The following is a 13,346-nucleotide window of genomic DNA, read 5'->3' as shown; positions in this document are numbered from 1 at the left end:
CTATTGAATGCTACCAAGCAATTTAAATGTGGAAATAGAATTTTGAAATGTGTGTTTATTTGTACACAATTTAAATTTCAAATCCAAATTAAACACATACCCATAAACAAATTGCTAAAACTAATTTTCTATTTCTACATGAATAATAACTGGTTCCTCTATATTTAAATCAATATATATATATACTTTTTTTACACAGAATATATAATATGCAGTATTTGCAAAAATAAAAGTTCAATTGTGCATAATTTTTCCTGTTCCAATAGTAAAGCTCACCATTCAGCATATCAGCATATATAATAATATTGGTGGTGGTTATTTGTGTATCTTTATCTATCTCTCTATCTATTATCTATTTATCAGGTCTGTCTATACATTTATATCTACTTGTCTCTCTGTCTTTCGGTCTGTTTGTCTATCTATCTCCCTCTCTCCCTAATTACCTATCTACTTACCTACCTACCTACCTACCTACCTACCTACCTACCTACCTACCTACCTACCTACCTACCTGTGTACCTACTTACCTACCCATTGATCAACAATACCTTTTTACTTTAGAATTTTATGATGATACTCTTTTCTTTTGGGTTTTCAAGTTTTCTTCATCTTATACTTTATAATTTTTATATAGTGTTCATTCTATGTCATTCCTATAGGTTTATGAAATAAGGCATAATTTTTTATATGGCAGAAGGGCCATGTGCCGACGTTATAACAAGGTTGAAGGGAGGCACATATCACAGAGGAGTGTGGAAACCCGATCATCATGCTTATGAACTGAAAAAGCATCCGAGGCATAATTTTTAAGGCTTGTCTTCACTCCAAGATTTTCATCATTCCACAAAAATATTTTATTCTAATTGTGAATTTTAAACATTTTTGAATTTTTAGAAATAATTGCTACTCTCAGATATATATATGATGTTATAAAAGTAACAATAAAATACTTATACAATTATGAACATGGTTGTTGTCTTTTTTGACCATTGTAAATGAGATATTGGCTACTTTCACTGTTCAGATATTTATAAGCTAATAAGGTAGAGGTAAAATGTAGTTTAGATGTAGAATAATACCAACAGCTAAAAAAGTAAAATTTGAACATAGGAAAGGAATAAATCTTACAAAAAGTGAATAGTTAGAAATATAAAAAAAAGTAAAAATATTGGTAGGAAATTTCTTGTTTTAAAATAGTATTTTATATGTATTGAAGAAAAGTTTTTTGATCCACAGGGGATCTGAGCTATTTAAAGAGCTATTTACAACACTGTCAAATCAGATGACATGTATATAGAGAATACCAACTTAGATATGCTCACCTGAGTCAAAAAACTGTTGAAGTCATAAATTTACAGGAACTTTAGAAGACAATTTTGATTACTGGAAGCCAATCTAAGAGATCCATGAGAATGGTGACTATATTCTTAGGAGTTACCATTAGCTTCATGGATTTTAGTTCAAAGAAACAGTTGATTATTATAATAGAGATTTCAGAATATTAGAATAATGTTTCTAGAAAGGAGAAGACACAAATTGGAATATGTTATTATACATTAGTCAAAATAAAATTTACAAGTGAAACTGGGGAAATTGGTGGTATGGAAGGGACAGGTTTTGGAATATTGTATGATTGAAACTCAAACATCAACAAATGTTTAAGTACACACTATGTTTAAATAAAATTTAAAAATGTTTAAATAAAAGTAAAAAATAATTACATATATTAATAATATTTAAGAACTTTAGAACATTTCAAATTAAAACGCATATAAATTTAAGAATAAAGAAAAGAAACTAAAAAGAAATAAAGTGATATTTAAAATAGTAGTAACTTAGGACTTTCCTAATGATAACATTGTATAAGACCAAAGAAGCACTAAGAATAAAACACAGGAGAAATGGCAAAATAACCAAAATTTCATATCTAATATCTGAACTCTAAGTATTTTATGATGATGAAAGAAGAGAATTCCTCAAACACAGATAACTTATAAAAATAATTAAATAAAAATATCTGAGATTACTGTTACTATGTAATATGATATGATTATTATTATTGAGAGCGAGTAGAAAAAATATGGCAACACTGCAAGCACATATTTCTGTTTTTTTCTGGTTTTTGGGTCACAACCGGTGACGCTCAGGGGTTACTCCTAGCTAAGCACTCAGAAATCGCTTCTGGCTTTCGGGATCATATGGGATGCTGGGAGATCAAACCACTGTTCCTCCTAGGCTAGACCGCACAAGGCAGACACCTTACACCTTGAAACAACTCTCTGGCCTCAAAACTGCAAGCACATATTTCTATATTGATATGGCAACTCACTAAATTAAAAAGAAACTTAAAGTCCTAAAGTCAATACAATTTTCTGGACAGATTTAAATAGAATAATGGTATTATTGTAATACTAAACTAGAAGTTATAATTCTCTGAGAAACTTTTATTAAAGTAAAAGAAAATATATCCACTATATTTGTTCAGAAAACTTAACTGAACATTTACTTTGAGAAATTGACAAAGGTTTCAAGACAATTACTAGACACTTAAAACATTTGGAAAAAAGACTTGAATAAATATTTTTTAAGTAGATATAGGTACTGTTTTTCTGAATATCAGGAAAGAAAAATGCGATCCTCTCCTGAAATCTACAAAACAGTTAATCCAGCCATAGTGATAGTTCAGTGGGTAGTGTGCTTCCTTTGTAGCGATAAAGCTAGGTTCAACCCCTGGCAAACCATTATGGTGTCCTGAGTCCATATATCCATCATCAGGACTGATGCTAAGCACAAAGTAAGGAGTAAGCTTTGAGCATTGTTGGGTGTGACTCTAAAACAAAACAACACAAATATTTTATAAAGTAATTATCTAAGTGGAATTAATTTTGGGAGAGGAAAGAATGATTAGAGTTTTGCTAGATTAAGAAAAGTGTTTCTAGTCATTTAGAGGAATTTACTTAGTCTGTAAATAATTAAATAGCTCAGTACTTATGAATTAGGTACTATTCAAAAGGGTTTGCTTCTAATTTTCAACCATGCTTTGGTTTTAATAGTAACTGGAAAGGAGTAGGTAAGCTAATTTGTTCTTTAAGAAAATATATGTTCAACAGTAAGCTCCCATTTCCCAGAGAATAAAGTCAACATTAATGCAAAATCAATAAACAGAAAATTGTTTCTGCTGATTGCAAAACTTATTTCTTATTTTCATTTTTGCTTCTCTTGCCTTTAATACAAAATTTATAAAGAATTTTAATTTATTCTTAAATGACTGAGAAATTAGACTTCAATTGTAGATGCTATGTTGTCCTGATATTTTAAGCTGAATTCCCAGGTGGTTAATTTAGGTATTTATAATTGTATTTTTTATACTTATTTAATAATTTTAATAATGCATTTTTTAAATGGGAAGTATAACTGCTTAATTCTTCTCAGTCTTTTGGGCATGTTTTCATTTTAAGTCACTTGCATGCCGTGCAAAATAATAAATCCTTTCTTCCCTCTCTCCTCTACAAAGGTGACTTTTGCACTCAAGTGAAATTAAGCAGCTTCACAGCAAAAGAGATAACACCTAAGGTTGCTTCCTTGTAATTAATGAAGCTAATGAGCTTGAGGGTTGTTTTTCCCTGTACTTTATAGAGGGATATCAGGGGCCCCTGATGTTTAAAATTCCCTTTCCAACTTAGCTCTCTGCCTAAATATTCTACATTTGCTGTTACATAACACACCAATGTTACCCTTTATGATTCCATCTGGAAATTCACTCCAAATTTGCTCTGATCTATGAATTGCGATATGTGCATGGTGAAATCCTTTGTGTTTTCTGTCTTCTAGGTAGCCATTCAAATGCACACATGCCCACCACATGCCACTCAACACATAAGGAATTAACCTCTAAAGACTAGAAGAAAATTCACAGGTAAATGTAACTCTTATTCTGATTGTTTTGACTTTCCCAATCCTATGAATATTGATCAGCTATAATTGCTTTAAATGAAGGAAATAGTGGCCACGTACTTTCTGTTATTACACAGACCTCAAATTATTTGAACTCTTGCCTGTTCGTGAGGTTGATGGAGCAAATGACATCACTTTGTTGCCTATTGCTTGTGTATGGTTAAGTATTTATGTGTTGTAGAAATGATTTTCATTTTCTAATGTCAATATATATAACAAAAATTCATAAAATAAAAATATAGTATTCTTAATAATTTGTAAAGCAAAACAAAATAGCTTTTTCTAAGAAAGAGAATGAGAACCACAAGTATATCTCCAAACAGATTCCATTTATCAGGTTGAGGTAGAATTATTTTTTAAACATACTTCCTTAGGGGCCGGAGAGATAGCATGGAGGTAAGGCATGCAGAAACATGGTGGTATGAATCCCGGCATCCCATATGGTCCTCTTAGCCTGCCAGGAGTGATTTCTGAGCATAGAGCCAGGAGTAACCCCTGCTGGCCTGTGTGACCCAAAAACAAACAAACAAACAAACAAAAAACACTTTCTTAGATGACTTGTCCCTTCTCCTGTAACTTTGTAGTCTTAAGATGTGAATTGTGAGGTGTATAATCTTTTTAATTCTTTGTTCTTCCAATTGCTTCTTCTCACTTTTGCTAAATTTCAGAGTTATAGACTAGATATCAGTGGCATTGGCAGGAAAAAAAATTGCACTTTATCTCGACTACTCCTATATTAATAATCTACTCCATGACATAGCTGACACCTCGTGGCTTTTCTTCAGAAACTATAAAGTTACTTTATGTACAAGTTTACTAATACTGCCATTTTTCAATATTGGCATTTAAACAAATGGCATATGGATCCACAAAGATTAATAAGTTTAAACTAATAATGTAGAAGATCTATGTGAAATAAATATATTAATACCGTAACAACTCATAGGAGAGTTTTCATATGAACATTAAATGATATAAGCTGTCAGAGAAATGTCAAAACTCCTCGTCTGGTCAGTAAGGTTTTTCTGGGAGTTGTAAAACAAGAAAAATGACAATACAAAGAGCAGCTGCCTAGAAGGCAGGTCAGAGGTGGAGCCTCATCACTTGAACACACTAGTTTTCTGGCCCTAAGCCATGCAATGTAAACTATAGAGAACACAGAGTCTCCTTTTGTGGGACGGTATATTTCAAAAAGATATACAGTAAGTAAGGTGACAGACATTCTTTTGGGCAATAAAAATTGATCCTCTGTATTTATATATATGACGAGCTTTAGTGAAAAGATTTTTAAGATTTAGGACACTATCAAAAGTATGGTGATAAACAAATAATATTTTATAGGATTATTGAATGTTTATTATTAAACATTATCCAAATGTTTAACATGTCATTAATTATAAGCATACTTATGCTTTTGTATGCTCCACTTGATGAATCATAATTTTATTTATTTTTAAAATTATTTCTTACTTGTCCAATTTTTAAATGCATTTGAACATTTTTCAAAAGAAATATAGAAAAAAGAAACATTTTTTCATATACATTGACAAGCTAAAAAGACTGTTTTGAAATTTCATTAAAAGCTATGAACGGGGCAGGAGAGATAGCATGGAGGTAAGGTGTTTGCCTCGCATGCAAAAGGATGGTGGTTCAAAACCGAGCATCCCATATGGTCCCCAAGCCTGCCAGGGGAGATTTCTAAGCATAGAGCCAGGAGTAATCCCTGAGCACTGCCGGGTGTGACCCCCACCAAAAAAAAAACAAACAAAACGAAAACAAACAAAAGAGCTATGAAACAGTACCAAGTATATAATGCAACGAAACTTTGGATTCTATATGACAGGATGGAATGAACTTAACATTTCTTTGAAATGTTGGTGACTCAGAGCATATAGCTTCATTTATACTAAGGTAAATTTTAAGAGTTCACTTTTTGTTGTTAACAAAATGCAGCTTTTCAAGAATAAAATGTAGTTAGACAGAAATAATCTTATTTCTAAAGATTATTTTAATATTTTTCAGTGACATTGTTGGACATGAGAAATAATGGAATCATAACAGAAGCCATGAATCTCAAAATATGTTTTTATAGGTTTATGGTTGCTTTTCTTAAAAAGACCAGACTGTGTAGTGTTCAGCAATGCCTGATTAATATACATCTCTAAACTATACATTATGATTTGTTATATTTATGCCAAATTAGCTAAACTATCACTGTGTGTCTTTTTATAACACATGTCCTCATTGATTGGAGTATATATTATTGCCCCCCCAAAAAATATGGCAGCACATGAAGAGTTATCCCAAGCAGTGTTTACTGTTCATTTTTCAGTTCCTTCAAATTATCTTGGGAATAATATAAATAAAAGATATCATTAAAAAGTGGAACATCCCTTGGATTGTCCAATATATATCAGGTCTGATAAGTTCATCAGATTCTAATTAATTATATTTATGAGAATGTATATTGACCTAATGGCTTGAGTTTCCTCATTACTATGTTGGACAGGAGAGGAAAACTTACTAAACTCTTTTAAAATATCGTATAATTTTCAAAGCTATCATGAGACAGACATTTTCTTATTTTTCATATTAGGTAAATAATGTTGATTATCAGAGTCCAGCTCCAAGTAAATGGGCCTGAATCAGAGTTACAGTGAGGACAAAGAAAACATGACAGTAATTGGAGAGAAATCACCAAGGAAATGTGACAAATAGGAAACTGTATACAGGGCTTCCACTCCAGGGTATTCCCTGAGTAGGCATCAGTGTTCCCATAAATTGCATTAAAAGCCCCTTTCTTTACTACCTACCTTCTCTTGGACACCTTAACCTCTAAATGTTTGGGGTTTTCTAAAATATAACTTCCCCCTACATTTGATAATCAATCTTAAAATTCTAAAACTTTAACCAACTTTCCTCCCTCATTAGATTTGGAGTTAATGGAGACTTTTTTTTTTTTTTTGCTTTTGGGCCACACTTGGTGACTCTCAGGAGTTACTCCTGTCTGTGTGCTCAGAAATTGCTCCTGGCTTGGGGGACCATATGGGACGCCAGGGATTGAACCCAGGACCATCCTAGTTCAGCCCCATGCAAGGCAAATGCCCTACAGCTGTGCTATCACTCCAGCCCCTTAATGAAGATTTAATTTAAACACTATTGTATACAAATATTCATTTCGACTTAAGTTCTACAAAATAATTTCCCTTTTCTACTTGGTCTATTTGATCCAATTTAAAAATATACATATTAAACTGAACTCTAAGTAATAAAATATTGTAATCTATGCTATTATGATGGGAGTAGAATAGCAGTTATAGGTAAGTTTTGGTATTTAATTTTATGGCGTTGAGGATAGGCCATAACTTGAAAAAGACATATTGCAAAATATATATATATTTTTTACCAAAATATCAACTATTCTAATGAAAGTATTTATGTAATATGGTATAATCTCAGTGTGTTTAGAAGGGTTCAAAAATGGTCTTTAATTATTTTAGTTATTGGATTCTGGATTCCCTTTATCTAAATAATTCTGGATTCCCTTCATCTAAATCTTTGTCTAATTTTCATTTTTTGGTTGGGTGAAAAATTCTAGCCTAACCCAAAATAAGTCAAGTCTAATTTTGGGTTGTGCCCAAAATTTTTAACACCTGGCAGACATTTTTTGTATCTAATTCAGTGCCAGAGACAAAACTAAGGTGGGTTGCAATAAAGATAGGCAAAAGTGTTAATGCCTGTATTAGCTCAAAAAAGTATCTATTTTATGTAGTTTGCCCATTTTACAGAATGGCTCTATTCATTCTTTTTCTTTGGAGTAGCTTTATATCCCTATGGTTCTTGACCATAACTCAATAAAAGAAGTGTTTGTTCATAAATAAGCTGCTTGTTTTTTTAAAACTCATATTTTTTGACTGTCTTTATATCTTGTTAAGAAACCTATAAAAACTTAAAGGTAGATATTTAAAATGTATTATTAATCTATGAGATAGTTTATGGCTATAGGAATTTGTAATAGTATTGACACATAGTAACTGTGAAATATAAAATTTCTTTATTGATTACTTATACTTTTGTGTTGATTATTTTTCCCACTAAATGTTTCTTTATAATTCAAACAGTATACTTATTTGTTCTATTGGTAGAGAATGATATTCTCAACTAAAACATAAAGTTAGCCTGAAATTGAAAGTATGACAATTGAAAATGGAAATATCTGAAGAAGAAATTTTTATTCTAATGAATATAAGTCTAATAGTCTATCAGCTTCTTTCCATGAACTATTATGAGGAGGGGAAGTTGATGAATCCAAAAAGGCTTAAAAAATTTCATGAGTGAGCAATTGAGACACTGCTGAGAGAAATAAATTAATCTGAGGTTCTGTATAAATCATTGTTCTGCTATATCAGTGGATAAGCACAAGCCCTTTATTTGAGAAAGCTCTAAATTATGTATATTATCAATGTCTATTTAATAGTCCTTGACGCGTTTAACTTTCACACAAATGTTTATTCAGCAATAGAATGTTAAACATACTTAGAAATACTATAATTTTGTTTAATATTTTCTAAATACTTTTCCAATTAAATCCCTTCCCCAAAATCAATACAATGCCAGATTAATACTTAATTTGAGATGATTTATGTTTCAAAGTAGATTCTAGGGGTTGTAGCAAGTTTTGTTATCTAAATAATTTTCTTGCAACTATCTTTATCGCAGTCTTCACACTTACAAGATGTCCCCTGCATTTATTACTATTAGATGATTATATTTGGGTTTGATAGAATTGGTTATATATTTTATGATTTCTTAATTTTCCCTGTTTTTATAAAAAAAGTGTTGTGCACAGATTTAAAAGTATACATTTATCTTATATGTGTTATTTATTGTTGTATTGTTTTCTTATGCATATTTTTATTATATAGAAGTTTTAAAAAAGTTAGTAAAATTTATTAATAAGAACAAATGACATTTTGGCATTTGTGTAAAAACTTACAGACACAGTTAAATATTTCCTTAATTCTACATATATATTATGCATGCAGAATTGGTTAAATAATTTAGAATCAAGAAGATTATCCGGTTAAGTAAATTCATAGAACATCAAACATGTCAATAATTGAAAGAGATCATAAGTGAAAGAATATGGGAAACAGGAATATGAGAGATTATATGTGTTCATTTCAGAAAATGATTTATGCTAAGAAGAGTTATTTTCAGTAATAAGCTTTTATATTTAATTATGTAGCCTTTAAAGATAGTAATTATGGAAAGCACATTTTTGTTAGCTTACTACAGTCTCTTTAAATCCCTTAAACCTATCTAACATCACTCTCCTACTTATGGAAACAATGGAGAAACTCAGCACCTGCCAGTATTAAGCAATTACATATTCATAAAACAACACAAGTAAATTATTTTGTTAATAATATATCTTAAACTTTTTAAAATAATAATAGTAATAACAGTATGTACTGTCAAATATTTCACTATTATGGGTGCCTCAAAGTGCACATGGCCTAGCAGATGGAACATAGAAGTTTCTATTGCTCTCATAAGTTCACGAATGTGTTGACTATTGTTAGCTCTACAGAAAATAAATAATCACTTGTTTTCTCTTCCTGGATATTTACCTTTCTTAACAAAAAGATAGTGTTGCATAAGTATATCTAAAACTATTAACATCCTTTAAAATTTTTCCAGCAGCTCCTGGTATTGGGCAGTACCAGCTGCATAAGGATACTACGTATATTAGTTGCTATTAAAACTTTCCCAGACAGAGTAGCTAAAAATTAAAAGTCATAGGGCAATAGTATAGTTAATGTTTATTGATAACACACCTGACACTATGAGAACATTTCAAAAATTTCTAAATAGAAATTGGGGCCAGTATGAAGAAAGATTTTGTGTACTACAGAGGAAGTAGAGGTGGAGGGATTTTTGAACTTGTGTAGTGAGTACTTTATTATTATTATTATACTATTTTTTGCTTTTTGGGCCACACCCGGTGATGCTCAGGAGTTACTCCTGGCTACGTGCTCAGAAATCTCCCCTGGGGGACTATATGGGACACCGGAGGATCTAATCACAGTTTGACGTAGGTTAGCACGTGCTAGCCAAAAAGCCTTACCATTTGTGCCACCTCTCTGGCCCTAGATACCTTTATTATTAATATAAAATAAATTACCCCCAAAGATCTCCAAAACTAGAGACTATTTTTCACTACTTGTTTTTTTGTTCAACATTTTCTGTGCTTTCAAATATATACTATAATCAATTATTAATGCTTGTATACACAGATTTATATCCTCAATAAAATATTCACTTTGCTATTATAAAGATAAATATTTAAAGAATATATTTCCTTATAGTGTTTAGTATGTGTATTCATAATTTTAATCTAAATGAATTGTTTTTCCCAAAGTCTTCTAAGTTTGTGATGGTCATCATCATAGAGAAACACCTGTTCTCTGTACCATTTTTAGAAAAATAACAGAGAAGAAAAGAAATCAAGGCAGAAAGATGACAAATGCAAGTAATGAAGGGACAGAAGTTAGGTACTAGTGATGTGGGAGAGCAATATGTCTACATACAAATCACAAACTCAACCATCTGAAAGCTGAAATCTAAGCTGCAACCACTGAAATTTGCAATGTGCCTGTCAAGGTAGCAGGGGTGGTTTGGAAGGGGGGAAGAGGTGGGATGGAGGTTGGTGGTGTTACCAGATAACAGTTATAATTTTAAATAAGGTGAGGAATATTTAAAATTATAACTGTTATCTGGTAAAAAAAATAGCATGTCCATCACTTTGTTGTGATTCCTATTATTTTGCACATATATTAAATCTCAGATTTTCAATAAAATATATTCAACAAAGCATTTTGAGGAGCCAAGACAGTGTGCATGACTTCCTTTGACTCTATGCTCAGAAATCATCCCTTGCAGTGCTCAGGGGATCATGCTTTGCACCATGAATTGAGCTGGGGTTCAATGAGTTTAAAGCACAAGCTTTAAAACTTGTACTATTTCTCTGGCCCTCAACTTAACAATTTTATATTTCAAATCGTGCAGATTTAAGGTTGTAAATATGAAGCACATTTCTTCATTCATTTATTTTCTATGAATTTCAAATAAATAATAAGTTAATTCATGTTGTAATGTATGCAAATATGTTCAACATACATAACAACACATACAGGCATTTGTGCTTGCATGAACTTAGTGCCTGGAGGATTCCATTTTAGTGTCATTTTCTCCACAGATGATTTACATTTTTGGGGGACACAGACAAAAATTTACTATGCTCAGCACATTTTAAACTTATTTATGGACTTGAAATGTTCCTGATCATTCAAGTATTGTAAGTTGAAACACTAAATCCTGTTGAGGGAATATCTCTATTTTGAATTCTAACTTGATTTAAATACATTTTCCACTTGAATTATTGGACAAGAAATTATTATTTATTTATTTTCCAAATTTGCTATTTTTTTCTATCTTATTTTTTATCGGAATTTTGAGGTCTGTCTTCAGTTTGCAGCTCAAATTTTCATTTAATAAGAGTCCAATGTATTAGTTACCTTTATTGTACTGGAATTAGAAATTAAATTCGGGGTCAGAAAGACAATACACAAGGTAAAGAGTTTGCCTTACGTGGTGACCTCAAGATGATCCCTTCATTGCATTTGTTTCCCAGAGCACTAGTAGGAGCAATCCTCCCTGTACGGAGCCAGATGTAAATAAGCTCTGAGCTTATCATGGTTTGAAAGTCAACGAAATACTCACACACACACACACACACACACACACACACACACACACACACACACACACACCCTACCCACCCCCAAAAATTCACTCTCACACACACACACACACACACACACAAATTCAATGCTGGTACTGATAAAGAAATTCAGGATTGATATTTAATTTTGATTTATCCATGAGGTAAGGCTTTTGTTCTTTATGATACTGTGTTTACTAATTTTATTGTTAGTATTAAAGTGCCATAAAATCATCATGCAATACATAATGACATGTATTATCCATAATTATTTTAATTTTCTTTGATGAATACCAGGTATTTCATAGGGCATTAGTAAGAGTACAAGATAGTATAAGGTAGCCATAGGTGAAAAATCAGTTAAATGGGGCCATACAGCTAGGCTAGAGTATTAACTTGTAGGTCTGGAAGTTCATGGGAATAAAACTAAGTTGGAATGGACCTCTGGTCAGAAAAAGTTGAGAAGCATTGTGATAAAGGCTATTTTAATTTCCTCTCCTAATTAAAAATAAATGTTCAGAATGTTTTTAATTCCTAAAATTCACATCAAATGTTTTCAACAGACATAATTGACTTTAAATTATAAACTTACTGATGTAGCTCATTCAGCAAATAATTTGTGCAGATTGTCCAGAAATGATGTCTACATTTTTCTTTTATTTTCTCTATAAATGACAATCTATTTTCTAAATTTCAACTATAACAAATATACAATATGAATTCATCAAAACACAAAAGCATATTCATCCCAAACATTAACAGGTAACTAAATTAAAATTGGGGTCAGACTATAATTATCAATAAAATTTAATAAACATCAAACCTTGGAAGATATAGTACAGCAGGTAGGTCATGCACACAACTGACCTCAGATTGATCTCTGTCATCCCAAATGGACTCCTGACCCTGCCAGAAATAAGTGCAGACTGAGTATATAGAGCTAGGATAAAAACCTGAGCACTGTTAGAAGTGGCCTCAAAAATAAACAAATAAAGTAAAATGAAATAAAAACTAATGATCACATTTGATTCTAAAATTTAATATAGAGAAGACCAACTTCTTTTTTCTTTCTTTCTTTTTTTGTTCCCCCAATTCACAATACAGACCAGGCAAAGGGACTGGGTTGAGGTGTATTTGGGGTGCATTTACTGTACCTCCTCTTTCTATACAGTCAGTGTAAAGAACACAGCCTGTGATAAGAATTGGGAGGCCTTATCTTTTCTTTCTTTTTTTTTCTTTTTTGATTTTTTAATATATATATCCTTCACCAGTGCAACATCCTCATGAATTTCCATGAAATTCACCACAGGGATCGTTTAGTGCAGTCACAGAAATAATTACACTGAGAACCATCATAACAAAATATGACTGAATGAGGGAAGTAGAAAGCCTGTCTACAGTACAGGCCAGTGTGGGGTGGGGAGGAAGGACACTTGGGATATTGGTCATGGGAATTTTCTTTCTTTTTCCCCCTATTTTTGAAGGAGTAGGCCACACTCAGTGATGCTCATGGGTTACTCCTGCCTATGCGCTCAGAAATCACTCCTGGCTTGGGGAACCATATAGGGCTCTGATTGAACCAAAGTCTGTCCTGGGTCAGCCGAGT

General features: G+C 31.9%; 2 non-coding genes across 2 annotated transcripts; both read right to left on the bottom strand.

Annotated features, from left to right (window-relative positions):
• Positions 1-688: 688 nt before the first annotated feature.
• LOC126024921 (small nucleolar RNA U13) lies at positions 689-792 on the bottom strand. The gene has a single exon (XR_007500998.1). It is a non-coding gene; the product is annotated as a small nucleolar RNA U13 (small nucleolar RNA).
• A 12,026-nt stretch (positions 793-12,818) lies between these two features.
• LOC126024789 (small nucleolar RNA SNORA51) lies at positions 12,819-12,952 on the bottom strand. The gene has a single exon (XR_007500892.1). It is a non-coding gene; the product is annotated as a small nucleolar RNA SNORA51 (small nucleolar RNA).
• Between the last annotated feature and the right edge of the window lie 394 nt (positions 12,953-13,346).

The sequence above is a fragment of the Suncus etruscus genome, chromosome 12 (genome assembly GCF_024139225.1).
Source record: "Suncus etruscus isolate mSunEtr1 chromosome 12, mSunEtr1.pri.cur, whole genome shotgun sequence".
NCBI lineage: Eukaryota > Metazoa > Chordata > Mammalia > Eulipotyphla > Soricidae > Suncus > Suncus etruscus.
This window is presented reverse-complemented; position numbering and strand designations above follow the sequence as displayed.